At 44.5% G+C, this 12,120-nt stretch overlaps 1 protein-coding gene across 4 annotated transcripts in view; it reads left to right on the top strand.

Moving 5' to 3' along the window:
• Positions 1–12,120, top strand: part of ZSWIM7 (zinc finger SWIM-type containing 7) — a 174,114-nt gene that overhangs the window by 50,065 nt on the left and 111,929 nt on the right. The window lies entirely within an intron of this gene.

Genomic DNA, 12,120 nt, shown 5'->3' with positions numbered 1-12,120 from the left:
CTCTGTTCTAGTGCACTTGATTATGTATGTGTCTCAACTTAAAGGGGTTGTCCACTACATGGACAACCCTTTTTTTTTTAAATGTAGTATTTCTCCATGTACAATAAAAAAACTAAAAAACAAAAATGTACCGGCGTATCTTCTCCACCAACATTGTTTCAGTGATGTTGACATTGCTGGCACAACGTCAATCTGGGGGGGAGGGGGGAGTATGTGTTCTATTTTACATGGGGGGGGGGTGGAATACAGCATTTAAGAAGGGGTTGCCCAAGTAGTTTTTTAATGTAATAAATTACTTTACAAATAGTCATGTTTTATAATAAATTTTGTGTATTATGTGTTATATTTTTGCATCTGTACCTCCGATTGATAAAATGCAGAGCAGAAGTCCTGTGCAGCATAGTCTAGGCTAGGGTCACATCTGCCATGGAGATCCTGTTAGGAATTTCGGTCGGAGATTTTGTCATTGTTACCAGAAGCAGCACGCTACTTTTCAGATAAATGATAGACACCATAATTGAAACCTGATTGGGCCTATTATAGGGCCGTGGAGTCGGTCTTTTGACAGTCATGTCCTGTTGTCGCATTCTTTTTAGTGTGTAAAGTGAAAATGATGAAACTTTAATGATTTACTGCCTCAATTTCGAGATATCCTCTCCATTTCTGAACAGAAGAGAGCTGGACAAGGTTAATAAGGTTAAACATATTAACTGTTTAAAATAAAAGATGTAAGATGCTTTTTAAGGGGATTAATCATGACTGCTGTTTTGAACACATAGTTCAGTGCTGTCGAACCTATGGCACGCGTGTCCGAGGGGGCACACAGAACCCTCCCTAAGGGCATGCGCGCCATTGCCTCAGCGCTCCTGTACCGGGCCCGGCGGGTGAGGACTCTGAACCCATAGAGTGCCGACGTCAGCCCCTACTTCAGCTAGATGTGCGTTCTCGGACGCACATCTAGCTGAAGTGTATTGCAGCGCACGAACTTGCCAGGCCTGTGCTCTGCAATACACGCTGCTGGCCAATCAGAGGCCAGCAGCTAGCAGCTGACGTCAGCGTACAAGCGACTGGGTGCATGGCAGTGACGTCATACTCCCCCGTCGCTAGGATGCTGGAGTCAGCTGCCAGCTACAGGAGAGGACGCGGTGCGGGAGAGGAAGGAAGGCGAGTAGGAGTGTTTATTATGGTTTTTTTTTGTTTGTTTTTTATATGCAATGAACAGCGGTGACGGCAGGATGGGGGCAGCATATAGACAAGGATTGGGGGAGGGGAGCATATATACATGGATTGGGGGAGGGGAGCATATATACATGGAGTGGGGGCAGCATATATACAAGGACTGGGGGGAGCATATATGCATAGATTGGAGGAGGGCAGCATATATACCGTTGTGCTCAACAGTTTACATACTTCGGCAATGTGCAAATTGCCTCTTCAGAGAAAAAGAGGACTTGAACTCTATAGCGCCACCTATTGGAAGCAGCAATCCTACAAGTCACAATCAACCCTTTAACAAGTCGTGCAATATGACAGGATAACTTCAGCAGAATTTTTTCTTTCTTGGCCTTGTTTCAGAGAATATGAATGATAACAACAAAAAAAATGTCTCCACTTATGGTTATTGGTTGGGTGAAGCCATTTATTGTCAAACTACTGTGTTTTCTCTTTTTTAAATCTTAATGACAACCAAAAATATCCAAATGACCCTGATCAAAAGTTCACATACCCTAGTTCTTAATGCCGGGTATTGCCCCCTCTAACATCAATGACAGCTTGAAGTCTTTTATGGTAGTTGTGGATGAGGTTCTTTAATTTCTCAGATGGTAAAGCTGCCCATTCTTCTTCTGGATCGTTGTCATGTTGGAACGTCCAAGTACCGCCATTTCCCATCTGATTTCGGCACTAAGAATATAACACTGGACCAGCCATTCTTGGACTCCTCAATGACTCCCACGTTAAGCATCCGCTTCACTTCTTTCAAGATCACCTCTCTGCGGGCCTCTGGCATCCGACATGGTTTTAGGTTGACACGAACATGAGGCTCTGTGAGTACTTTATGCTCTCTGACCTTAGTGAGTTCGTGCAACTCCGAAAAGAGGTCTTTATTTCGCTACAACAGCTCTCGACTTGACTTCAGACTTGGTCACCAGACAAGTAGCTTCTACGGGTTCCCTGTCCTGCCACGATTTAAGCAGGTTAATATGGTAAATTTGGTAGGGCTTCCTCTTCCCCGATTGGTGGATTTTATAGTTGACTTCCCCAACTTTCTCTACCACCTCATAGGGGCCCTACTACTTGGCCATGAACTTGCTCTCCACTGTGGGCACTAGCACAAGTACTCGATCCCCTGGGTTGAACTGTCTCACCCTGACCGATCTATTATACACCCGGGACTGTGCCTTGAGGAGGTGCTCCTTCACAATGGGCATCACGTTGGCAATCCTCTCTTTCATCTGGGCAACGTGTTCCACCACACTCCTATAGGGAGTGGTGTCAGCTTCCCAAGGACTCTTTCGCCACATCCAGGAGTCCTCGAGGGTGTCGGCCATAGAGTAGTTCGAATGAGGAGAAGCCTGTGGAAGCTTGTGGAACTTCCCTGATGGAGAACAACAGATAGAGAAGCAGACAGTCCCAGTCTCGGCCATCCTTCTCCACTGCTTTCTTCAACATTGCCTTCAAGGTTTTGTTAAACCGCACCACCAGTCAGTCCGTCTGGGGATGCTACACTGAGGTTCTCAGTTGTGCAATCTGCAGTGTCTTGCACAATTCCCTCATGACCTTCGACATAAATGGAGTCCCTTGGTCAGTTAGAATTTCCTTAGGCAACCCCGTTCTAGAAAACATATGGACCAGCTCCCGAGCTATACACCTGGCGGAGGAGTTTCATAGTGGTACAGCCTCCGGATCCAATGTAGCATAATCTAATACTACCAGGATGTACTGATGCCCTCGGGTGCACTTTACCAGGGGCCCCACTAAATCCATAGCTATGCTGGGACTTCGATGACAGGTAGCGGTACTAGGCGACTGCGGAAGTGGGCCCCCGGGGAAGTTAACTGGCAAGTGGGACAGGAACGACAATACCTCAATATTTTTCTGTAGCACCCTGACCAGTAGAATCTCTGGATGATCCGTTCCTGTCTCTTATCTGCCCCCAGGTGACCACCCAACACATGGGAATAAGCCATGTCTAACACCCTGCGTCTATAGGGTCCTGGCACCAGTAACTGCTCTATTACTTCAGCCCTTGGCTTGGTTACTCTGTACAGCAAATCCCCATTCGCAGCAAAAGGAGGGAACCGACTGTCGGTCCCCGGCTCCCGAGGCACCCCATTTAACACAGTAACAATCTCGAACGCCCCTTTAAGTGTTAAGTCCCTGAGTTGGGCAGTTCCAAAGTTTCCCTCGGACACCTCCAGCTCAGGGATGTTGGTCTCAGGGGATGCTACCTCATCCTCCTTGCCCGCAAACACACACATGGGAAACTCATTTACTATGGACTGTGGCGAGGTTTCTTTAGGGGCGATCTGGCTGTTGTCCAAGTAACACGGCATTTCCCCTTTCCTCCACATGTCCCAAAACAACACAAAGTCCTGTCCAATTATTATGGGGTGCAATAAGTCTTTTACGACTCCCACTTCATGAGAGGCGGTTCAACAGTCCGTGCTTACATTCACCTGGGCCACAGAATAGTTTTTAGTGTCCCCATGGATACACCGGATACCCACCACCTTCCCAGGAACCAGCCGATGAGGGAGTTTGGCGCTTATCAGGGTTACCAGACTTCCTGAGTCCAACAGTCCAGACACTTGCACCCCGTTTACGGACACTGAGCATGCCTGAGGGCCCTCGCCATGTTGAGGAACCGCGCTGCAGGCTGGGTAGGCAAAATAGGAGCAATGCCGGCCTACGTTGCAGTCCATTGGCTCAGAGTTCATGGGACATTGGGCGTCTATATGGCCAGGGGCATGACACCTCCAACAGAGGATGGATGGGGGCTGATTCCCCAGCATTCAGCGGCCTGCAGGGACTTTGGACACCCATCCAGTGAGGATTTAGTCCCTTTCTTTTGGGAGCCATACCCCCTTTGGGAACCCCAGAAAGGTGACCTAACCCCTGCTTGACCACCCAGGGAACCCTCTAGCGCCCGGTATCTCTCCACTATGCCCACCAGGTCGTCCGCATTTTGGGGATCTCCCTGGACAACCCAGGACTGAATCGGCTTCGGAAGAGAGTGCATAAACCGATCCATGACCACTCTCTCGACCATCTGGGCTGGGAAACAAGTTTCTGGTTGCAGCCACTTCTGGACTAGGTGCAGAAGGTCAAACATTTGCGACCGGGGCGGTTTGTCCCTGTGGAAGTCCCAGAGGTGGACTCACTGTGCCGTGACTGCCAGGGTTACACCCAGCCATTCCAGGATCTCAGCCTTAAGTTTGCTGTACTCTTTAGAGTCTTGCAGGGCCAAATCAAAGTATGCCTTCTGTGGTTCCCCGGTCAGATATGGCGCTAAAACCTCCGCCCACTGCTCCGGTAGTAGTCTCTCACGGTCCGCCAGTCTCTCACGGTCCGCCACCCTCTCAAACACCGCCAGGAACGCCTCGACGTCATCCCCGGAGTCATATTTTGCAACGCCCCCTTCACGGTTTTCCTCACCTGGGTCTCGTCGCTTCAGCCTGGAGGTAGTGTGGCTTCTCTGACACAGACGGCCTCCGCCAGGAGCGTCCTCTGTTCCTTCTGCTGTCACTGCTGCTGCATCTGTTGTTGTTGAAGCTGGAACTGTTGTATTAACAGCTTATGTGTCTCCTGTTGAGCTGGCTGCTGATGCATATTCGCCTGCACCAGTTGCTTAATCAGCTCCTCCATTCTACCGGACGAACTTTGCTGGCTGGCAGCCTTCACCCAGGACATGTATGGCTTTCTGTAACAGTCACACTGCCGCTTTGGGATTCGTGCCCGCACTTCTAGCACCAATTTGTGAGGTGTCAGCTCTAGGATAGGCGTGAGTTCACACAGGGATGCAGTCCAATGGTTCAAAACAAACTGATGGTTTATTACGTGTCCATAAACCAGTCAGGAAACAAAAATAACACAGCCTCTTTCAGGTTCCAAAAGGGTATAACAAAAGACAAAATAACAAGTCCATGTACAGCACGGCCTCAGCCGTTTAAATGCAGATGCCCTTCTCTGCTTTCAGCAACATCTGAGCAGCACATGCAAGCCTGCTCAGCTTGCACAACACACAGACCGACTGAGACAGGCGCACCTGTCTCAAATCAGACTTCCGGGACCTGGACTGGAGGTAAGTGAGCAGCTGCCCCCCTCCCCCAGTTCTTTCAGCTGCTCGTAAAACCCAGCCCTTTAATCCGGGCCCATTAACTTCTCTCAGCACTATGTGTGCTGGAGCCTGCCTCTTCGGGTCCTACATCACTGAAGCTTGGTACTTCGGCACACATACCTCCTGTCCGGCAGCAACCTTACAACATGGATTGGGGGAGAGCAGCATATACACATGGATTGGGGCAGCATGTATACAAGAATTGGGGGAGGGAAGCATAAATACAAGGATGGGGGCATATACCAAGATGGGGGTGAGCACATTCTTTATTTCTGCCTCATGCCTCTGCTCCTTACTGTGGCTGCTCTATGTTCCTCCTTCCTGCTCTCTGCCCCCCCCCTTCCCGCCTGCTCTCTGTATGAGTTGTTTTTTCTAAACTAAAACCTCAGTATTTAGGTTAAATTGCCGTGTTGGCACGTGGCGATAAATAAGTGGGTTTTGGGTTGCAGTTTGGGCACTCAGTCTCTAAAAGATATATAATGTGATATTTCAGTTTTTCTTTTTTAATAAATTTGCAAAAATTTCTACATTTCTGTTTTTTTCAGATAAGATGGGGTGCAGAGTGTACTTTAATGAGAAAAAAATGAACTTTTTAGAATTTACCAAATGGCTGCAATGAAACAAAGAGTGAAAAATTTAAAGGGGTCTGAATACTTTCCATACACACTGTATGGGATCGGGGCAAAATTTGATAAACTGTAGTGCAGGTGATATTTTTTTGTGTAACTTGTATTAAAAATAAAGGGAACCTGTAAAAAAAACACGCAAGAAAAACATTATTAACCTACAGATATGGGGTTAGTCTGCACGTTAATAGCGTTCTAAAGCTATGTGATCGCCATACTGAAAATCCAGCTACTGAGAAAAAATTAATTTAATAGGCTTTCAGTCACCACTCAATACATAATAGTGAGCAGCAGCTATAACCACGCCCCTGACACTGACTGGCAGCCGGCTGCAACCACGCCCAGGGCTGGCATATGGGGCAGGCAAACTAGGCATTTGCCTAGGGGCCCCCAGCCATTGACGTGCTGCTAATAGCGGCAAAACACTTGGCCGCTATGGAGCCCGTCACTCAGGGGGGCCCGGTGACGCTCCCTCTCCCATCATTCTGCCTCTGAAGCAGCGGGCACGATGACGTCACTTCATCATGCACCACGCTATGTATCAGGCAGCGGAGCTGCTGAGGAGACACCTTGCAAAGACCGGAGCAGCAGGGGAACGAGGAGAGGTGAGTATTGTATTTTTTTATTGTTTTTAATTTGTGAGTACGTGTTGGCCATAAGAATTTATACTCAAAGGAGGCAGCATTATACCCTGTGGGGGGGTGGCATTATACCCTGTGGGGGGGCGGCATTATACCCTGTGGGGGGGCGGCATTATACTCGATTAAGGACTATGGGCTGTGCATTATTCTATGTGTACTATATGAGGAGTGCATTATACTGTGTGGAAGCCTATGGTGAGTGTGTTATACTGTATTGAGGACTATGGGGTGTGCATTATACTGTATGGACGACTATGGGGTGTGCATTATACTATATAGAGGACTATGGGATGTATTATAGTAAACTAGCAAAATGCTGCCTATTCATCGGATGATTAGATTATTTATGCCAGAACAAAAATGATTGTTCTCAACAGCACATCGCCCGGTGTAAGCTGCAGAGGTGCTGCTGATAACATGATACTGTATGGCGACAGATTGATCTCCTAGTGATCATTCTGTACTCATTATTCTTCCTCAGCTGCTGTAAAGAGGCTGGGAAACAAGTGTTGAACGGCTTCAATATTGTCGATCATGCTTGTTTAACGGCCTGAACTCAGCATGTAAATACAACTAAAATGTTTCTTTGTGATAGTGCAATATGTTAGCATGTAGGGTCCCACTTTAAACTTTTTTGCCCAGGGCCCCACTTTCGCTAAAACCAGCCTGGAACACGGCCCCGACACTGACTGACAGCCGGCTGCAACCACGGCCCCGACACTGACTGCAAAATCAAGTATTTCTTAATCAAAATCAAGTCATCCGTGTTGTCCCCGGCACTTGTAATTGTCAGAAGTCCTTTTACATGGTTAGCTTCTCGGAAGCTTAGTCTCTTCTGGCAATTGCTCTGTAACCGTGCAATATGTCATAATCATGTAGAATATATCGCTGTTTAATAATGAAAGTAGAAATAAACACTTCACTTTGTGGCTGTTAGTTTTGTAATTATGCAGCGCACACAGTTGAACACACATTTTGTGAGTGTGTGGGCTCGTACTTTCACCTTGATGTAAATATAAATCTTGAATTGTGTAGCTTTTTAAAGTTCTTTTCAGACGTTCTTATATTTGTATCTGAAACATTTGGGTACAAAAATAGGGAAAATGCTCCTTGTGTAAATCTGTGGATCTTGTTTCAGTACCAGATCGTGCACTGCTCACCTGGGGAGGTTGTACATAGTGGGCACAACACTGGAGAGGGTGTGTGAGTCCACAATAGACGGCTGCTGCTCCGACCGCTGGAACTGGAATGAACACTTCAGAATCGGACAAAAACTTTCAGAATATTCCTGGCGCTGCCAGTGGATGAAGGATGTCCAAAGTCAGATGCATGTATCAGAGGGAGGAGTTGGATTAACTCCGAAACTCATAATACAATAAAAAAAACTCTTCATCTACCTGACTTTGGACATCCTTTTATTCACTGTCAGCACAGAATATCCTGCAAGTTTTTTTCTGATTCTGAAACGTGAAATATTTGGATGACCTCCATTCTCACCGTCATTACAGCTGCTACAGGGGTTATTACCCAGTTCTCCGCACTCCATCTGCACAGTAATATTCTGCCTGTGTCCATATTGCTGCAGATGTAGAGAATTAAAACTGGCCACACAAGTGAGCAAGATGTTGGCCAAATATTTATTCTGCAGAAGGTTCTCTCTCCCGACTCCCTCGCCTCCCCCCAATACACCTGAGGGCTAAGCGAGCAGGAATCCCCCCATTAGGAAGGGTAAATTGGTGACTAATTGCAGAATACTGCTCATATGATGGTCAGAAATTTTATTTATTTTTATTTATTTTACGGACTTTTATAGTGCCATGAATTCCACAGCGCTTTACAGACATTATCATCGCTGTCCCCACTGGGGCTCACAATCTAGATTCCCTATCAGTATGTCTTTGGAGTGTGTGAGGAAACCGGAGAACCTGGAGGAAACCCACAAACACGGGGAGAAGATACAAACTCCTTGCAGATATTGTCCTTGGTGGGATTTGAACCCAGGACCCCAGCGCTGCAAAGCTGCAGTGCTAACCACTGAGCCAATGTGAAATGGTGTCATTCTTCATGTACACACCCAATGGCTTGTTCTGAAAAACACCGGTACATAGTAAAGCTGTATACAGAGGGACCCAAAAGTAGGCAATCAGTTCACACTGATCCACAACAAAGGGGTTGGCCACTTTTGTTGTTAGTTCCGCTTTTAAAAAAAAAACTGATCAGCCTCAGACAATGTACAAATTAGAAGAAATTAATGTTGGATGCATTTATGGACTTTGTAGAACCGTTATTTGTCATACTGTGTCACAATGTACCAGACAGGTTGGAGGAAACTTGTAATGTTGATGGAAGACATTTTGAGAACTCCAAAGATTAAAGAGTAACCTCCAATTTATTTTTATTTCATAAATAAATAGTACACATGACAATAAGCAACTTTGTAATATATCTTCTCACAGAAATCAGCTTCTTTTTCCGCCACGACTGATCAGTGATTTTCAAAATTCTCAATTCACGGGTAAAATCTGTATTTGAGACAGATTGTTATATTACTGAGAGAGATGACATTTGCGGCTCATAAGATTCTATATAAAAGGGAAAAGGGAGCAGCTCTGCCTCTAGGTCCTCCCCCTCCCATCTACATAGAATCTTATCAGCACCAGCTGCCATCTCCTATCTCAGTAATGTAACAATCTGTCTATGGTGAATATAGATTATACCTGTGAACTGGGAATTTTGAAAATGACTGATCAGTTCTGGCAGAAAAAGAAGCTGATTTCTCTCATCGGATATACCGTATTACAAAGTTTCTTATTTTCATATGTACTATTGATTTAGGAAATAAAAAGAGAACAGTTTATCTTTATTACATTTGTTTAACATGGTTTAAACCATGTGATAGAGTGTAAATAAACTTTTTTGCGTGTATGGTATAATCATTCTCATCCAATAACCTTCAAGAGCAGACGCTTCAAATGTGCTTTTAGAAAAATAGTGTAAAATTGATGATAAAAAAATGGTTCTAATACAAAATCTATGGCTGCGTCTTCCTTTCTAATATCTGTAGGGCTTTGGATTACTCTCTAGTAAATGTTCGGTCTAATTATATGCCTTCGTCCTGCGTGATTATCACTCGCTTTATTTCTGTTAGCATTGCTGCCTTGAAAAACATTACGAGTGTCATCCACTTCTGGCGACAGCATTGCCAATATCATAATGGAAAATGATATGTTCACTTCTACTAAAGCCTAGATATCATTTCTCACGTTTCCTGTTCAGCTTCAAGTATCTCATCATCTCACAGCTCAGCGCTTCGCCAGGGCGTAGCAAGAACATTAGCACTTCTATAATTATTTTGTATCTATTCCATAGCGGAGGGTTAATGGCATTGTTATCTGTTCTCCATCAGAACCAATAGTCCTTTTGTTCTTCTGCTGTGAAGGTCACGCGGTTTGTTTTGAACTTTTCATGTGGACACCATATTTCTTTCTCTATTTTTTTTTGATAGATTTATTTCCTTACAAAAACACAATGCTGACTTTTATACCGGCTTTCCTTGTCTATATTCAATAGTGTTATGTCTGGAGCAGAGTATAGCACAGCGTGGCGTGACAATGGCAGGAAAGTTACCTGTGACCAGCATTGTCCTGTGGAACATCCCTGGGGTTACAGGGGAAATCTCATCCATACATGATTATTCTCAGAAGTCTCCTCTGTAACAGGAATTCACGTACTAAGGGCAAGAAAACCACTGGGTCTAAATACTATGAATAATCCAAGTTGTGTTTTCTAAGGTCTTCATGAATCCATGTTTTTGATATGTTTAAATGGTCACTGTCCTTTCGTTGAAATGCTGCATCTGTATTTATGCGTTTTTATAATACTTTATTAGTTGGTTATGTACAAATAACACATAAATGGATATAAAGCACAATTAAATTATGTTTTCCAACATCAGTATATTCGTTGGCATTACATCCACAGTTCCCTCCTATCAAATGGTATCAATGTATTTCATTTTGATTGTATTTCGTTAAGGGCGCTTATTGACATCCAGTCATTTATATTGTGCTGTATTGGTACGGTTTACTTATAAATTATTCTGTGTGGTTTTACCTTTTTGCATGTGTAATAGGGTTAAGAATTTGTGAAAACGTCTACACATACGGGTAATGATTTGTCTGACTTTTTGTGCGTATGGGCAGCACGGTGGCTCAGTGGTTAGCACTGCAGCCTTGGTCCTAGGTTCAAATCCCACCAAGGAGAACATCTGCAAGGAGTTTGTATGTTCTCACCGTGTTTGTGGGTTTCCTCCAGGTTCTCCGGTTTCCTTCCACACTCCAAAGACATACTGATAGGGAATGTGTATTGTGAGCCCCAATGGGGACAGTGCCCATAATGTCTGTAAAGCGCTGTGGAATTAATGGCGCTATATAAGTGAGTAACATAAATAAATAATAGTAAAGTATAGCATATTGCAAGACTTTCTTTTTGCACTTACGTTGAGACATGCACCCATCATGGATTTTTGGAGAAAGTGGGCAGACCCCCGAAACATAACGAGTCCAGGGTTGGTCTTTAACTGCTATCTGTGAACACTGAAGAATAATGGACACTGAGGAAATCAAGATTTATGGATATGGACATTGTGGTTGTATTTAAAATTGTGGTTAATATTCCCTCACTCTCGCTCTGTAATGATGTATGTGAATAAATTATTGGCTTCAGTGAGTGCAAGACAAAGAAACGTGATTTGTGTGCATTTCTATGATTGGAGGCTTATTCACAAAACTGGAGAACCCGGACTGTACATACCTGACCCCTGGTTCTCATTAAATGTCTTTCAAACTTTGACTTTGTCTGCATCGTTCACGGCTCCAATAATCAGAGGTTGCTGGTTGACACAACACTAAGACCAGAGAATCGATAATGGACAACTTCTTTAAGTCAAAACACTTGCAAACCTAAATGGCCTCTAAGTGGATCTCACTTGTGTGAGCTTTCCCTTTGCATGGTATTGCACTCAGATTGTTAGCTTTACACAAAGCATATTGAATAATAGACTGTACTCAAATGGTTTCTGAGGATAGGTCATCAATGCTAAAGTAGTGGAAAACCTCTTTAAGGCTGCTGCACATGTACTGAGGGAAATTAGCCTTAGCTACATTCACACGTGAAACATCTGTGTGCTGTACGTTTTTTTTTTGTTTTTTTATTGGACAGCACACTGACCCATAGAGTTCCATTGATCAAAACACGTATCTGTTTTTAAAAAAATTGGTCTGTGTCTCCGATCCACGAGATTCTGAACACATCCTATTGTCATCTGTTTTTGCAGTTCAGTCATAAAACAGATGGAACATAGATCTACTTTGTACTTCAGTTTTGCATCCACGTTTCATCCGTTTTTAACCGCTATATTGCCAACAGTCAGTGAATGAAAAAAGGTTCAGTCTACCTGCTTTTTTAAAAACTGGTGCAAAACGTCAGATAGATGCCACATGGATGAATAACAGCC

The sequence above is a fragment of the Phyllobates terribilis genome, unplaced genomic scaffold (assembly GCF_046119375.1).
Source record: "Phyllobates terribilis strain yellow unplaced genomic scaffold, ASM4611937v1 Scaffold_2__4_contigs__length_985480577, whole genome shotgun sequence".
NCBI classification, from domain to species: domain Eukaryota; kingdom Metazoa; phylum Chordata; class Amphibia; order Anura; family Dendrobatidae; genus Phyllobates; species Phyllobates terribilis.
Note: the sequence above shows the minus strand (reverse complement) of the source record. Positions and strands in the feature narration are given on the sequence as shown.